The sequence below is a fragment of the Haemaphysalis longicornis genome, unplaced genomic scaffold (genome assembly GCF_048455015.1).
Source record: "Haemaphysalis longicornis isolate Haplotype H1 unplaced genomic scaffold, Haemaphysalis longicornis Haplotype H1 scaffold_2, whole genome shotgun sequence".
Taxonomy (NCBI): Eukaryota; Metazoa; Arthropoda; class Arachnida; order Ixodida; family Ixodidae; genus Haemaphysalis; species Haemaphysalis longicornis.
The window spans coordinates 82,976,436-82,994,310 of NW_027526295.1; the positions used below are offsets into that span (position 1 = coordinate 82,976,436).

The 17,875-nt window shown below is 45.3% G+C and overlaps 2 pseudogenes; both read right to left on the reverse strand.

Annotated features, from left to right (window-relative positions):
* Nucleotides 1–7,334: 7,334 nt before the first annotated feature.
* On the reverse strand, nucleotides 7,335–7,913 carry LOC144168104 (uncharacterized; annotated as a pseudogene).
* A 2,499-nt stretch (nucleotides 7,914–10,412) lies between these two features.
* LOC144168105 (uncharacterized) lies at nucleotides 10,413–11,714 on the reverse strand (annotated as a pseudogene).
* Between the last annotated feature and the right edge of the window lie 6,161 nt (nucleotides 11,715–17,875).

The following is a 17,875-nucleotide window of genomic DNA, read 5'->3' on the forward strand; positions in this document are numbered from 1 at the left end:
TGATTGATTGATTGATTGATTGATGAAGGGTTTAACGCGCCGATGCAACACAGGCGATGAGGCGCGCCTGTAAATGAAGGGCGGCGGATTAATTTTGTCCACCTGGGGACCTTTAACGTGCGCCGAAATGTCGAACACACGGGCGTTTTTGTTCTTCCCCTCCATAAGAAAAGCGACCGCCGCGGCTGGAAATCGAACCCGCGTCCTCGTGCTCAGCAGCACAATGCGATTGAAATAAATGCGACGTGATTGAACTGTATTGAAACCTCCCGTAGCTGTTGATTTTAAGGAGATATTGTGATCAACGGCCCTAGATATATATTGTGCAAGAGCGCGGACAGCTTTAACTCTTTCGCTACCGCAGAAAATTGACCAATTTTGGGGGGTCCAAGAAAACATTTTTTTTTTCTGCTAAAAAATTATTTAGGCACTAATGGCAGGAGCACAAAATGCAGATTATTTAACAGCCTTTCCAATAACACCAGTTTTTTAAAGGTTTTCATATATCATAGTTGTGAAAAAAAATATCAAAATCAAAAGTTTTGTCAAGTTGTCGAAAAAAATGATAAAAAAGGAGTTGTGTATATCAAACCACCGGTAGTAGAAAAAAATTAGAATATACATTTTGCAGGGAAACATTTCAAAATCACACCCTAAAAAAAATGTCGACTTGCGCGGAACAGTTTTTCAGATATAAAAAAAAATGTTAGCACGCACGGTGCTCGTGTCATGCGGTGAAGCCCAACCTCTAATTCAAACTGTGCAATTTTGGGTGGTTCCTTGGAATAAATCTGGCTGTTTGACGTTATCAGAGGCACCAATTTGCCCCCACATAACGTAAAAACATCTTGTCAATGGCTGACTTTGCATTTACAGCGAGCACAATATTTGGGACAAGCACGCGATGCAGAAAAAAACATGCATGAAGTTGAAAACGGAACGCCGTGGCTGATGTTTGTTGTCGTTCACGGTCATTTATCTCTCAAAACATAAAGCTGAGCTTTATTATCATCTTCTTACTCGCAATTGTAGCCTTGCTCGCAAAAATGAGGTACGATGAGCTAGAATCGTCCCCTGCGATCTTTGGCCGAGTAGCAGTCGCGCGCTAAAAAAGATCAGCACAACGAGCCTCCTCTATTGCAGCGCCACCTAACATTTTTCAAATGAAACAGTACAAAAACTTATCAGAGACTCCGTCCGAATAGACAGTTCAACTAAGCAGCAACATTAGACACCCGGATATACCCTCGCATGAAAACGAAACTGGAAGGCGAACAGCTGGCAGTGTAAGGCCGGTTTGAAGCGCTGTCCTCGGCGGAACAGATATCTGGCGACTGGGTGTGACCTTTTGACTTGCATCTGAAGTTCTTATCGCAGAAATCGGGTTAGGGTGGGGGGAAATGAGGAGCGGCGTGCTTTGTTCGAGGATCAGTCGCGGACGCTTCAGGCGCCATGGCAGTTAGCCTTGAAGTTGGGTAACTGCGTAGTTGCGCTAAATATGAATTTCGCGATGCAGAAACGAAACCGAAACTGTTGTAAACTGTTTGGGAATGGTCCTGGGGTAAGTAGAACTACCAGAGTACTTAGGACAACTTGCGCAAAGGCAATAAAACTGCCTAAAATCATAAAGTAGCTTTGCAACCAGGCACTGCTTGACATTTTCAGCCGATTTCTGGGATTATTACTGTCAGAGCGTGAACCTGACGATTGAAAATCGTTTGCTAGTTCCCCATTCACGCCCTGATAGCAAAAAACAAGCGCTGGTGCAGAGTAATTACGAGTTGCACGCATTCTTCGTTGGTAGCCTTGAGGCGCGATGACCACGCCCCTTTTCCACAACCAGGTGATTCAAAAGCGTGTCAAAAATCACGTTTCCGTTGCAAAAATGAAAACAAAACTGATTTTGAAAGGCCATTTTCTGATCTAACTCCGAACAGCTTTACTTGTTCGAGAAACGCCTGGAACGCTATGAAAAGGCGCTCCCAAAAGTATCGATCAAATTGATCGATTTTGATAGGCGCGGTAGCGAAAGAGTTAATTTTACGCTCATTCGCGCTTGCATATAAGTGCACTGGTTAGACAGGTGGTAAGCATTTCATTTACTTTAGCGATTAGTTAAGGATATGAGGTGGAATACACAAAACATACCAGTATCATCTAGTGAGTCATAAATTTTACGTGTTGCGCTATATGCCGTTTTATAGCCTGTTTTTCATTGCCACGCATGTCGTTCTTTCGCAGATAAAACGTGATGAAGCCGTAGATACTGCATTTGGGTATTCGAGAAACTTTCGTTTTAAAGTTATGTGACACCATTGTTCTACACAAACTCTTGTTTGTCATTTAAGCAGAATACCAATAATTGAAGCAGCGAAACGTTTACGCCGTGCCATACAAGCTCTTCAAAGGCCAGCGAGGAATATGCAAAAAAAAAAAAAATCGCTAAAAGCTTCCTTTCAGAGTTTCGTAAAGTATTTTTCTAATCCAAATTTAAGGTAATTGACTAACGAATATTACCAATATGTTATTGGAAATAAAACTGGATTTTGCTGGAGTACCACAAAGAAATTGAACTACAACATTTTAAAGGTTATCTTAACGAAATAGTAAACATAAGCCGAATGCTAGATATATTTTCATGCTGTTCATGTGAGCATTAGGGCACTGTGAAAGTTGAAAAAATAATACGACAGCGATAGGAATTGCGGAGCACTACCTAACTGGGGAGCTTTTTTTGGCAGCACCACCAGTACGGAGCCGAGTTTATTAGAAGAAAGGTTCCTGTTCTCCAGCGGCACAGGATGTCCTACATGGACTCAGCAAAGCACCCTGGTGTGGACACAAGTGCTAAAGCTGAAGCTGCAGCTCTACAAACACAGTACAGTGGTTAGTTAATGAGGGTCATGTAGCACTTGTTTTCCTTTTGTGCTTTCTTTACCTACTCGACGCTTGGTTTAAATTATAGTAGGAACAATAAATGCATATATTCCCACGTTCTGGGCGGACTCACCTGATATTTTTGTTCTGTTGAGTTTGTTTTAAACCCGTTTCTAAAGTTGTTAATGAATCGCCGTGTTGTTTTAGAACGAAGGATTCGGTCAACACCGGTTTTCTTTAGTAAGTGTCATGTTTTTTTTTCATATAGAGGCCTACGTCCGTACCCACAAAATTATGGTGTAGTCCGCATTGCAGCCCTTGAAGTGAGCATCCCCACTGCAATCCATATTTCTGTCAAGCCGATATGCATGCATAGTGAGGACTCTGGAAATTCAGCATTAATATTCTGCGCCGAATATTCCCTCTCGTCCGGGTGTGTGCCTCCTCCCACCATCAATTTCCTACCTCAGTGAGCGAGCCGCGTCACGCTTTCCAGCGTTAGTACACTCAGCTTGCTTGTAAGCATGCTACAATTGCTCCATAGTATCATGCCCTTAAAAGACCTTTGTTTTCATTCCTATCAACCCTTGTCCCGCCAAGTGTCGAAAGCACAAATTCATTCAAGTACATAGGCAATTCGCTTTTAGTGCAGTTATTAGAGTGTGTTACTCTTCTACAACGTAACAGCTCCAAAAACCGAACGGATATTTTTATTTTGAGCACTAAGAAGCATACCGGTGCTCACATAACAGACACACAGTGGAAACGTAGCCCATTGCGAAATACTTCAACGGCAAGGTAGGGCGAATTTGAAATAACTGTGCTAGCCAGTAGCGCAAACAACTAATGTCACGCCGGCGCTCACAATCCCCCTTGCAAAACCTCATTTGATTGCCGGCCTCTGGAAGCTCACCCAGCACTAAACGTAACTTTGGGATTGAACTTCTTGTCCCTTCTTAATTTGATTGCTCATTTATAATGCGAGCCCAGAGCTGGCGTGATAATAACTCTCATCGAAAGCAACGCTTCAATAACCTCATCTAAGGTTTTCATGGTCACGGTTAAGTTTACCATTTCACCTCAGCTGCGCCGTACGCATGATGGGCCGAGCTCCACGACGCAGTGTTCGCCGCTTCGCTGCGGCTGCCAGCTTAGGGCATGAGTTCTCCGCTGCTACTTCGTGCTTGACAGCGTAACTCTCTGTGTGCGTGCTATCTTAGCGATGAATGAGAGCGAGGCCGAGCCGCCTTGTCTGAGCGTAGCGCGGGAGCCGTCGCCGGCAAGCGGTGCCTCACCACCAGGCGTATTTTCGCCGGCGAGCCGTTCGGCATGGCCAACGCCAAAAGCGGGACCACAACCGTAGATAACGGCAGAATTGGTACAAACAGTGTTATAATTACTTTTAAATAAAACTTTAACTAGTATGTGATAGCAAGAGTTAACCAGAATAAGCGAAGCTTTCGCTTTGCACATGCAGGATTAGCGAAGCTAAGCCGCAGGCATGTTTTATTTTCTGCCATGCTGTCACTATAGGCGGCATAGCTGACATTCTGTAGGAAAAAAAATTGGAAGTGTGCATCTGTCATTGACCTTTAATAAATGGCTTAATGTACTTAGAGGCGAGCAGTGCATCGAGGTATTAAGACTACCTATTTTAAACAAAGGAAGAATGCATGTATTTTTATGCTTTGTCGCACTACAAAATAGCGCGAAATAATAATGCAAATGCATATTGTAAATGCATGAGACAAACTATAGAAGGATTATCGGACATAAAAGGGACCCTAATAGGTGGCGATTGCAAGCGCCTCAATTCTAGATAACCATTCTTTTTTTTTTCTTGTTTAATTGTGAATCTTACCACCGTTCAATGGAGGTTTAACGTAGCTTTCTGCATCTGGTGTAGTCTATAACGAAGCAGGTGCCGCTATTGGGGATTTCATCAAATGCTGCAGCCAATCAGCGTTTACGACTCTGGGAAGCCGCAGTTTGTTTCGGTGGCTCGGGCGGCGTCTACGAGAGCTACACTCTGGCACGGCGTATCTTTGTAGGGATGAACGTCGAACGTCGACATCCGCCACTCGTACTTAGCTGAATGTGCTCATATACAGTATTTCAATAAGGGTGAAAAGAACGGAGCGTCTTCTGCATGGAGAAAAGTTACGCCCGCGTTTACGGTATCCATCTGTCTTCAGAGTTCACATTGACAGCGCACGCTTCAGCACACACCGCAGCAGTTGCAGTCGTCGCCGCCTACCAGATCCAGAGTATTGCTGAAAATCAGTATACAAATATGTGAAAGGGGATGATAGTGCGGTGAAAGATAGTGCTGTGCATGGAGATCGTCGGCGGCGTGGCTTCATAAAGCAGTGACCGAAAAAATGTGGCGATGCTATTTTGTGCGCGATACGGAGGCGGAGAGGCCTTTTCACCGCGACAGCAGAAACATAAGCGGTCCGCTAGTCGGAGCGCATATTTTTAATTATTACAGAGATTTCAGGTACCGTTTTTGACAGTACTCTTCACTCCCGACGGCCCTCTAAGCGCAACCGGAGCCTTAGCAGCAGGAAACCTTTTAGCTAAACAATTACCTTATCTTCCGCGACGAGAATTATTTACAAAACTGCAACCAAAAGGATACGATGTTTATTGCCTGATCTAAAGTTTTTCATATTTATTTATTTATTTATTTGTAGATACTGCGATCTCCTAACGAGACCTTAGCAGGGTGGGTTACATCTTTGTAACGAGTACATAACATGACACAAAGTTATACAGAAACATAGTCGATGGCAGGTAATATAAACAAAAGACAACAACAACAATCAAAGCAAGTGCGACTCGAAAAAATATAATGAACTTAATGAAACAACATCATTCGCCAGGTCATTCCAATCTACAATGGTACGTGTGAAAAAAGAATATTTAAAACAGTTATTTCGCGGAACAAGTGGTGTAATCATAAGGGAGTGCCGTTTTCTGGTAGCATAACCTGAAGAAAAGGATAAAATGTGCGACGTATCTACACGGTAGTGCCCTTTGACTAACTGAAAAAGAAATGTTAAGCGACAGAGGCGATTTCTCTCGGAAACTGATTGGAACCCACTTCTGTTTAGTTCAGTAATGGAGGAGCGACCTTATGAGTTATATATAAATCGAACTGCTTTCTTTTGTATTCTTTCTAATTTTTCTATATTATTCCTAGTGAAAGGGTCCCAAATGACGACTGCGTACTCCAATATCGGTCGAATGTTTGAATTGTAGGCAAGAAGGCGTAGATCGGGTGTGGCGGACTTTAACGAACGCTTTAAGAAAAAAAGTTTCCGAAGACATTTTGCGGTTACAACATCAATATGCTTCGTCCAAGACAGGTCATTTGAAATCCAAACACCGAGATATTTGTACTCCTGTACTTCTGAAATTAAAACGTTGTTTGCTGTGTAAGAAAACAAAAGCGGTCGCTTTTTATGTGTTATTCTCATAAACACCGTTTTTTCAAAGTTTATTGACATTTGCCACCTATCGCACCAAGAAATTACTTTCGCAAAGTTTTTGTTTAGCCTGGCCTGATCTTCAACGGAACTAATTTTCTCATATACTACACAATCATCAGCGTATAGTTTAACTGGAACTGACAGGTCTGTGACAATGTCATTTATAAACAACAAAAATAAGATGTAGTCGATGATGTAGTCGATGGCATGGTATAATGGTCCTAAATAATTTAAAAGAACCCGTTCAACTTTTGTATCGCCGACACATTGCTGTCTTTCTAGAAGCTGCGTAGAAGTAGGCTTGCGCTTCGGTGGATGATTTCCGCTTCTTTTGTGACCCTCGTTGGGGTGTGTGACATTTTTGCCTATATGCCTATACGGAAGCTTTTTCGCGATTTGGTCGCGCACGCTTCACCAAAAGAAATGAAGTTCGCAGCAGCGTGCTCGCATCATTGGGGCAGCCATCTTGGAATTCCCCGCAGTAGCGTGAGCTTCCGCCACAGTCCGTTCAGTCGCCCGGCAAGCGATACGGGGCCCCGGTCAACGCCATCTAGATTTCAGGGCCTATGCACTATGTTCGTGACGTCACACACCTTGACTGAGTCGCGCGGTAAACATCGCCTGCCGACATTTGTTTACGCGCAATGCCCCGTTTATCTCCATGGGTTGGTTAGCATTGTCCACATTTAGTGCCGTCGTAACTAAACAACAACCCCCAGTTAACATTTAATTACTCTGTGAAAATTTGGTAAAATGTTTAAAAACGGCTGATTGGAGGGGAAACACACTGTTCTACGTCTGTTTACTCCTAGCTTACTAGGATTTTTTTCTGAAGGAATTACAAACAACTCATACACAGGCCTTCTTTCCACACGTTTATCTTGATCATCCTCAACGCCTCAACACCTTATGTCTCGAACCATACGTTCCCTTACTACTTCTTTTCACTTCCTGCAAGTTGCATTACTTAGGTACTCTCAATTTCCTCTGTTGCTCTTCCACCTTTTTTGCCCTCAGATTGTCTGTTTTCATGTTCACAGTTATTCAGCAGGGTGTTCGCGGCTGCGCGCAAAACATTGCGAAGCACCATGTCGGGGGGTGTCAATTGAAGCAAACATCCAAATCAACGTTGTCCGAAAGGAAGTGCTTCGATAAGCAGAGAAGCAATTTTCGTTGGTTTCCTGCTGCATAGAATCAGGTGGCATTTTCTTTTTCAGACAGCTTTTCCAAGAGAAGCTGTGCCTGCAAAACAGCATTCACGACCACTGGCTGCGGAAACTTGGGGGCACCTCTGGAAAGATTTCCAATAAGGATATTTCTGTCCAGTTGTAGCTCCCTTTCTTCAGTTGTGAGGATCAATGCGCACGATTCACAAGGCAGTTTCTTGAGGGCGGCATGGGCGCAAATTTCGGCAATGTACGTTATCGCTGGTATGTTGGGCTGCTTCCGCTTAATGTTGTCAGCTGTAACCTTGATACCGTGGTCTTCCACAAGTTTGGCGGCATCCAAAGTTGTGCGGCAAGGTTTACACAGCTCTTGCATTACTGGGAACACTAGGGAGTCCTGAAGCCCCGGTTTTGTTTCAGATTCGAAGATCTGCTGTACCGAAACGTGGTATTTGGACCCAGACAGTCGACAGTAACGACCAAACCGATCTTCCAGGCTCTCTGTCTGGAATTTGCCAAGCAACACATATTCGAAGTGCAGCTCGTCGAGGCAGTACCGACTTACTTCAATCAGACAGTATGATGTGAGTCGGAGCGCCAAGTGGGTTTCTGACGTCAGTCTTACTGTTTCTATTTCCATTTTCTTCCAGGTATCTAGCCAGTCAACAAAATCGCTGAGACACTCAATTTGCATATCAGCGATACCTCGCACTTTTTCTTTCATGAAGTCCTTGAGTCGCCGCCCCGTTGAAGGAGTTTTCCCCATGACCACGCGCCACCATTTGTGTTGTAAAGGAGCCATGAAGAGAAAACACAAGTATGGTTCATGCAAAATACTTTCTTGCTAGAATCATACTCACACCACTTTTAAAGTAGAGTTCGCTCAAATAAGCTACATAATTAGGGATAAAGGGAATGGCCATGCGACGCACTAGCTCATTTCCCGCGACTGAACCTAGGATGTCATACCAGACAGCTCTGCGATTGGTGGAGGGCGGCAAAAGCAAGGCAAATTAGGCAGAGCTTATAAGCTTGCCAAACAAGCTATTTGCGCTTAAAATTAGGGCACATGCTTTTTGTATGAGTAAGAATAGTGGGAAAAGCAGTGGAAGTTACGAAAGCACACGTAAACATAGAAGTACCGATGCGTAGTTCTGTTGCTACTGCGTGCACAATGCTCGGTTTTGCTGCACAGGACTGCGGGGCTTTGGGGTTGTTTCACACGACACTGGCTAATTGACTCAAGCGATGATGTCTTACGTGACCTTATTTGTCGAGTGAGCACCATGTTTCACGAAACGATTGTCTCTATGCACAAAACAAGACAAGTACAAATACGTTCGCAAACAAAGGCAGAAAAACAGCTCGCCATGGTGTGGTGGCGCATTCTAGGTTCTCTAACGCTACATACGGCCCTGTGATGTCATTACAGACCGCAAAAAGCACGATTTATGGGGAGATCAAAGTTGTAAATTAAATTGATTATTTCTTTTCAGTGAAGAAACCACCGTTAACATTCGAAAAAGCGCTGGGGGCACAATAAAATAGGAAATCTTTCAAATAACACAAACTTGTGTTTTGTCTTCATAGCGCCTTTAACTCAATGAAGGCTGCTGTCTCCGTAGCATAAAGCAAGGTAAGCTCTGCTCCAACAGTTCTTAGAGCTTCTGAAACAAATGAACGCATTACCTTAAGTGCCAGCTTCACGTTCTGTCGTTCAAGGTTTGAGGGATGGAAAGCTTTGTACGTCAATCCATATCGAAACTTAGAAAGGCTGTTTTGTTCTGACGTGTGCAGGTCTCAAAAGGTCTCGCATGGAGCTCCATTGACGGGAACGGGTGAACTCGTGCTGTTGAACTCGTGGTACAAAATGCAGGTCCCCGGATTCTCTTGGTGAAGCCAATTGTTCTTGATGCACTTTGATAAGTGCACTGAATCCACAACATAGAATAGGGGTCGTGAAGAGTCAGCCGGATGTGGGTACACTACATCCAGAGCTCTTGCTTTTGAAAACATGAACATTACCTTCCCGTTCACGAATTTGTTTTCAGTCACAATTGCAGTACCGTGAGCCCGGCTTCTTCACGTCCTAAAATGACTTTTCGAAGCACTTCATGCAACTGGCTGGCATCAATGCTGAATGCAAGGAGAATGTGGGCTACATCCTTGTGTGAGGAAAGCAGGCATTGTGTCATGAACACGTGTGTAGCTTTGTCTGCTTCCGATGAGAATTGAGCCACCTTTGTACTCAAAGTACTGCTGGATGTGTATTTCCTCCATCGTCAGCGTAACGTATCGTTCGTTTGGCTCTAAAAGCTATGCTCATTCTACATGTACCTTAAAAAGCCTTCACCATTTTCCTCCTCTGCAGTAGTCGCTTTGTAGTTAATGCAAAGCCTCATTATTGTAGACGGATGAAGCAAGGTCAGCTTTTCAGTGCTTCGTACTAATTTGTGCGAATGACGAGAAATGGTATAAAACAAGCTGGCAAAGACAATCAGGTCTGCTGATTACTTCAAGGCTCCTTCTTCTTTAGGGAGTAGGTGCAGCTGCTCTACCATGAATTAAAGGGTTTTTTTTTTTCTCGTGGCAAAAGGTCCTCGCTTTAAATGTCATCCAGAAGTGAGAAAAAGAGCTGAAAACAGGCTTCCCGTTTTTCATCTTTTTCGCAGGCGTCTGGGGCTTTAAAGTGTTCTACACTGTCCAGCAAACTCGGAACAGCGCAAAGGGACGAGGTTTCCCTTATCGCCGTGGTGACCTGCTACGCTCGTTCACTGGACTTCTGTATCCGTCTGCGCTGTGTCCCGCCTACGCCTCATCCTCGTCCCTTTGCGCTGTTCCGAGAATGCTATACTAACACGCCCAAGATTATACCTCAGTTTTCCAACAAAGCTTGGAGCGTCCGCATGTCATCTCGAAAGTCAGCAGTGCTGACACCACCTCCATAAAGCTTCAGATTTTTCCAAAAGGCCAACACTTTCATGTCACGGCTGACTGTCACCGATAGCTCAACCTCTGGGTACCCGCTCTTATCATCAACGTGCAAGAACAGAATGGCATTTTCTAGCTTATTTACGATCGAGAAATCAAAAACTGGAAACCCTGACAGTAATGACACCAACTGTTCAAACGATGACACCCTGTTCTGACGCTCTTCATCCTCATGGGATTAACTGACAGCTGAATGGCCTCCTGGAGCTGTTTATCTTCAAGGCGCTTTCTCTTTGACTCTGTGTCCTCACGGACGGGTGCGCAGTCTGACAAATAGGACGGGCTATTCGGAAACACCGCCGGTATTGCGTCTTGACTGAGCCTCATAAGGCCAATTGCAACTTGTATCGTCCTGCCATTATGATCTGTGTGTGAGGTAGTTGTCCGCAGATACTCCAGTTTGAAATGCAGCTCGCCCACCTGCAAGACACGGTAGACGAAACCGAATAGTTAAAACCAGCCGGCCTTTCCTATTCCTTCCTCTAAATCCTGCTTCCAATATGACGTAATGTGTGAGAACCTTCAGGAGCAAGAGTCCACATGTTGTATTAACCATGGAATACAATGGCAAATTCATTGGTGATTTGGATGGTGTTATGCACGGGGAACGTATACAATGCACAGGCCAAGGTACTCCATCAAAATTGTTATTTTCACGTTTTAAAGTTCGCACGCGTTGTGTTTACTGCCATTTGCTCAAGTGATTCACTTGGTAGAGGATACGCTGCCGCAACAAAAGTTTGACCATACGAAATTGGCGCCAATGAAATTTTCAGTCCACGTCGCCAAGCGCGTCCTTCTGGTACCGTACGTCCAGTGGGTTTGTGGTTTTTTGCCGAAGAACACATTGGCTAGGTAACGTTTAAGCACGTGCTATGAAGCCGACATTATAATTTACAGTAAAATTATGAAGAGTATAGGACATGCGTTTCAAAGCAGGCGCTTTGGTTTGAACGTGCGTGAGCGCCAGCAAGTTATTCAAAATGTAGGCATCAAGCAGCGAGGGGTAATGGTGGTGAAACAATATCTTACATTAAGGTCGCGCAAGGTCTCGATGTCAACGTCGTCACGACGAGTGGCCCGTATCCACTTCTCTCTGCGTCCGTACCTTCGGAATGGAGAACACGCGGACCTTCGGCCCAGCATCGCAGTTGACGCGACAGTTCAGAACACAACACCTGCCCATCGCTCGCCCTGTACAGTCGCACCGCACTCAAATCTCGTCATCACACTTAAGAGAACTTTGCTTAAAGCAAATTACCACCACAGCAGAAAACAGCGGCCAGGATCCTTTGGTGGCACAAGCAACAGCGTGAGCACAACAGTCCCGTCAAACGCGAAAACACTTCCCGGACGTGCGCTCGAAGCGTTGTCAAGTGCCCGCCGCTAGCACCATCCAGTGGGCTGATCGTAAAACCACCCGTCAGTCAATGTGTCGTGCCGTCAGAGCATCGGAGCAATGCCTCCTGTATGTGAGTGAGTGGTACGCCTGCAGTGCCCATATGTCGCAAGGTGGGGCCCCGAGCTGAACCGGGATCACCCGACAGTAAAAGAATTCTGCAGTGGCTTGTGCTTGGTTGCCAAGGCAACCAATGTTTGAGATTGCCGAGGGAAGGGTGGTGCCCCTAGCGTTAGAAAACTCAGATTCGAGGCGGATTAAGTTTTCCCAACGTTGCCAGTTTCCACCACGCATCGCCCCAAGATGAACCCATCCCGTGACTAAAGCGCTGGGAAGGCTACCGATTGGGAGAGAGTGGCCAGAGTAGAAGAAGAGAGCTCGGTTGGCCGGTCCGGGCTGATGCGTTTGGCATTATAAAAATACAAGATGCGATGATCGGAGCGTGGGGTAAAGAGGCCTCAATTTCGAGGAGGCTTTGCCCCGGTCCAGTAACACCGTTTGCGAGCAAGCGTGCTACCCATGCCGAAAGGTTTTCCCACTTGCTATCTGAGCGAACCGGGCCGTGGAAAGCTGTTCGCTAAAACTCTCAATTGTCGTGAGCGAGCATGTTTTATTGACCCCCCCTCTGGCCTTGAACCGATAGCATCCCCGATGGTAGAACTGCCGTGCCATCACTTGCAGGGCCGAGGCGAAAAGCAGAGCCACACATCAAGTAGTAAGCAGTAGTGCTGGCCAGCTGCTAAAAACCATTGTCGCCATCCCTCCCTGCGATAGTGGATTGCAAGCAAAGCGGTTGTAAACCACTACAAATGGGGATGAATGAGGGTATAAAATGCTTCTCGTCGTCTCGGCAGGCATCTCGCTTGCGCTCGGCTAGTCTCAGTAGATAAATATACAGTGTATCGGCACTCTTTTTTCTCCTATTGTTCCGTGGCGCCGCCTTGATGTTTGTTCAGTTCGCTTTACGTGACATTTGTTTACACTCCGACGGGTCATGGACGCCACACATTTTGTCGTTTATTCGTTTTAGTAGGTAAACTCTGATAGACTTAGCTTGGCCTCCCTTCTGTGCGGCTGCGCGCGGATTTATATTTCCAGGGTGGCCGACCAGTTACTGTGCACGTGTGCCGAAGTTGCTTGAGTGACTGGGATTTCAGAGGTGTGCACGGGTACTTTTTAAACAAACTAGTTTTACTCGATGAACAAGACGAGATTAAATGGGGACCGACAAAACTTGAAAAAAGAGACAACAAAAAAAACCTTTAATTGGACATCGGTTTACGCGCGCAGCCACTAAGCTGGGGCTTGCCCTACAGTGGGTGCACGTGCGGGCTGTGCGGCTAACGCATGACGTTAACTAGACCAGCAACACCAACAAAAACAAACAAATACATAATGTGGGGAATACAGAGACACACCCTCTGGAGAGACCTTGCGCCCTTTGTTGATGTTTTAATCGGTTGCCCAACTGGCCTTCAAGCGGCCGCGCCGAACTCGCAATTGGGGCTTCCACGCTCCAGCTACGCTCCCCGGTATCCACTTAGCCTTCATACTTCGCCCTTCCGCACACCAGAAGACTCCCTGTGTTCCACGCGTTCTACCGTATCTTAAGCCTAGGCAACAACAACAACAGAAAAATATATCAAGTACGAAACCTGTAACCGACATAAGAAATACTCTCTAGGGGTGGCCACGAATAACCGCGAGTTCAATGACAGAAAGTCACCGCGAGACAAACCCGCTTCGCCGGGCAGCCGCTTACGTTTCTTCGGGGCTATGGGTAATGAGCCTGGTCGGCATTGGTACTCGCGACCACGAGGCGAGCTCGATCCCGAAGACGAGGCACTGGTCGCAACGCTGCGGGCCTACCGACGTACTTCCATTAAAGTCCCGTCACCCCGGAGCAGTCGCTTGCGCTTTTCGGGCCCGGGGTGAGGAGCCTGGTCGGCCCGATGGCTGCGACGACGACGCGAGCTCGATACCGTAGAGGAGGCGCTGTCGTCCCACCGCAAGCCTACTGACGGACTTCCGCTAAAGCCGTGTCACCCCCCGAGCCCTCCCCAGTGTCTTGCACGTTGATAAATCTTCAGTAGACTGCCCCAATTTCCCGCTCGGACGTCGCTGATCTATCTTCTCTTCCCCATTACCCCTTCCTTTTCCTGCCCCAACCACCTTTTTACCACTACCTCAACCCATATTTCTACTCCGTCCCCTTCCCTTTCTCTCCCTGCGATACGTATGTGGTGCAGGCTGGAAACCTCTTTCCCTCTCACAGTCACCTCACTTGTTCCGATGACCCGACTGTACTCCACATTTGCACCTCCACCATCCCCATTGGTTCTTTTTTCCCTGGGCCCCCGCCAACACACAACACCTGCGAGTGCGGGGCTGCTCTCCCGATTGCGACGTCAGCATCCTGGAATCGCGGAGGCACTCGAGCTCGATCATAACGGTTCCCGCTGGTGCAGTGACGTCGCCTCCCGAGAAATCGGGACAGCCGCGAGCTAGCCGAACTTCCACGACCCCGCTTTGTGCCCTCTTCGGAGCAGTGAGAACGAAAGGCAGTAAAAAAAGCGAACACGGGAAATGCAGACGGGGTGGCTCAGTGCCAAAATGCGACCAATATTGGCCGTCCTCTGCCCAGGAACCTGTCATGTCGGCCGCCCGAATGAAAAATTGAGGGTCTGGCCGCTCGTTTGTGACAGTACTTCGAAAAAAAGTGCCCTAAAAAACGTCTCTAGGCGTTTTTGGTGGAGCTCATAACTTTTTAATATCCACAGCGCTTTGATGCGCAAGGAAAGAATGAAAGCCTTATGCCTAATAGCTATCGCCACCCTATTGGGGGCCCCTTTAAGAACCCGCATGTAGAGGAAAATACAGGTTGTGTGTGTACTTAATTTTATTTGACACAAATTGTATATTCCATATATTCATGGCGAAGATGTGTGTTTTATTCATACGTTGTCACTGAGCAACTGGCAAGCGATTGTACAGTTCTAAGATATTTGTCTATAGAAATTGGTAAAAGACTTGACACGCCAGAGAACACTGACGCTCTAATACTGCCCACTATAATGGTCCACGAGTCAGTTACTGGAAAACGTATTTGTCGTACGCTACTCGGCTTTCTCAAAACAAATCACGAATTCACACAAGGGTCTGTTCCCAGCCTCCTTGCCACTTCTAGATCCTTCCGTTCCTTGCAATCTACGCGCTTTGCCGTTGTAGTCATGGAGCTGTTGCCTTTTCTTGACATAGATATCGGGTACCATATATTGTTCGTGCCTTTTATTATGTAGCACTTCCCAGCTTCATAATACTTAGTCTCTTTGAAAATTTTATTCCGTTGGGCTTGCGAAAGCGAAAAACAGTTAACAGAAAGAAACTGCATTTGGCTGCCGATAAGCAAATTCCTCCACTGAGACTTTTTTACATTGTCCAAATTTCTTGCGGAAGGGCCCTATTAACTTTTGCAGTCACCACACGACCGCGTCCCAGATTTCAACCAATCATCACGCCGTAAATTATAGAATTAGAAACGTGAATGCTAAACGTGGTCTGACGTAAACTTCACGTTAAATTTGGGTTTAGGTTTTGGAATGCTTTGAAATAAAAACCAATCCGGTTCTCCCAATTTTGCGACGATGGAGAAAGTTCAAATGTTCGCAGTTAAGAATACTAAACGGGTAATGCGCAGATAATCCTGTGCAAACACTTATGGGAGAATGCAAAATATGGAAAATAATTCTATATATTTATATATATAGATATATATAAAATTATATATATATATATATATATATATATATATATATATATATATATATATATATATATATATATATACAAAGTAACAAACCTCGGTAACAGCAACAGCGGAGGGTTTATTTCGACGTTTCGACTTCGAGACAAGTCTTCTACAGGAATGATGACTTCGGAAGTGGAAAGCGGGTTTACGAATGGCCAGCGATACCACACACAAACATACGTGAACAACACAAACACGAAGCGGGAATCTTCCTTATTGGAAGAATGAACAAAAAATGAACAACGAAGAGAGAGACGCCAAGATAGTTGGAAAGAAAAAAAAAGGAAGAAAGGGAGATGAAAGAGCACTGAACAGGAATTCGAGTGGTGGCGGAAACACGAAAAGCTCAACAGCGTCCGAAAGTGGGGTTGCCCTCTCTCCCTCCGAAAGGAGAGAAGGCAATATATCTTCCGCCGCTAGCCGTAACTATGCTAACGCCCAGACGCTCCGAGGGATCGCGTTTCCGTTGATTGAAAGCGAGTGTCCCGCCATATGTTCGGAAAGTGCGAAGAAGGCATTTTACAGCCCGTTTATGGGCCCGTGCTCTCTTCCGAAACGGCCGAAGCCATCATTCCTGTAGAAGACTTGTCTCGAAGTCGAAACGTCGAAATAAACCCTCCGCTGTTGCTGTTACCGAGGTTTCTTACGTTGTGTTCACCACGCCTTCGGCCCCATCGCCAGCATGCCAGTTATATATATATATATATATATATATATATATATATAGTATAAGTAAAGAGTCGGATACACAGCAAGAACAATAACAAACAATGTTTACTTACGTAGCGGCAATGGGACTTGCCTTCATCAGAGTAAAGTTACATGATTACATGAATATATATATATATATATATGTGTGTGTGTGTGTGTGTGTGTGTATGTGTGCGTGTGTGTATGTATGTGTGTGTGTGTGTGTGTGTGTGTGTGTGTGTTCTGCCCTGAATTTTTGTATGATTGTCGTTCGAAAGAGTGTGGCAGCTTTACGCATGCACACCTGTTGATCTAGCTTCTGTTGATACGTGTTGACACATACTTCTGCATCGTATTTTGGCTTGCGTATGCAACGTTTTGCTTATTTCATTTCATGCTAACTACCGACAACATGCCAAATATGCGCTTTCAGATTGCCCAGAACAGGTGCTTGCTGGCATTCGAGCCCTTCATTATTATTCGTATTTAACACCCACACAGTTCATAGGAATCTACAAAAAGGTATTGAAACGAAAGAGCGAAACTATACCTCCCCAATTTATAATTGAGTCATCATTAAAGTACACACACGAAAAAGTTGTTCTCTTGCGTAAACCGTGTAGTTAGAACTTCAAGTGGGCGAGTGAAGAAATTCGAGGAATATGACAGTTCGAATAATTGATCGTAATGAAAATGCAACGCAACAAGGTGAAGATATAGCACTTAAAAAGGGATAATCTTCCGAGACATTGCTGCAAAGATCACTTCGTTCTGCCCCTTAAAACGTCAGAAACGCTTACGCGCTTTTACATCGTTATTATATGATATATGTTTCAGGAAACGCAGAACTCAGGTACTGTTATTATAATTTGTTTTTACTTCTTACCGTTGAAAATGAAAAAAAAGCAGTGGAAAACTTACCTTACGTTTCTATTAGCTGCATTATCCTCATCTTTATGGGAAAAGATGGCACGAACTTGATGTTTGCAAGAGGCTGAAACCAGCATACTTGGCATGACCTGCATTGCCATTGTGTTGGCCTGTTGGCTACATAACCGACGCGAATTTATAGCTGTGAACTGATAATGTTTTTGCCTTCAGAGCATGTAAGACCAATGAATAGCATTTTGGGGCAAAGCTTTTGTGGAAAGAGCCATGTTTAATCAGAACAGCACCGAAAATAATCATCTTTTTTGAGGTTTTTGAAGCTCCCATATGACAGGCACCACTTTCATGACAAGTTGAGTACTTTAATGGTGTGAAGACACCGTGTCCGCCGACCATCGTGTGAGCCCAAATGGGGACGCCGGGGGGGGGGGGGGAGAAAATTTAGTGCGCCGCTGTGGCGCTTAAGAAAAGTGTGCTTTCATGCATTTCCAAAATCTTAGGTTTCCGCAGTGTTTGCTGCCACGGCTCGGACTTCCGCACTCCAGCTTCTGCTTGGCGTGAC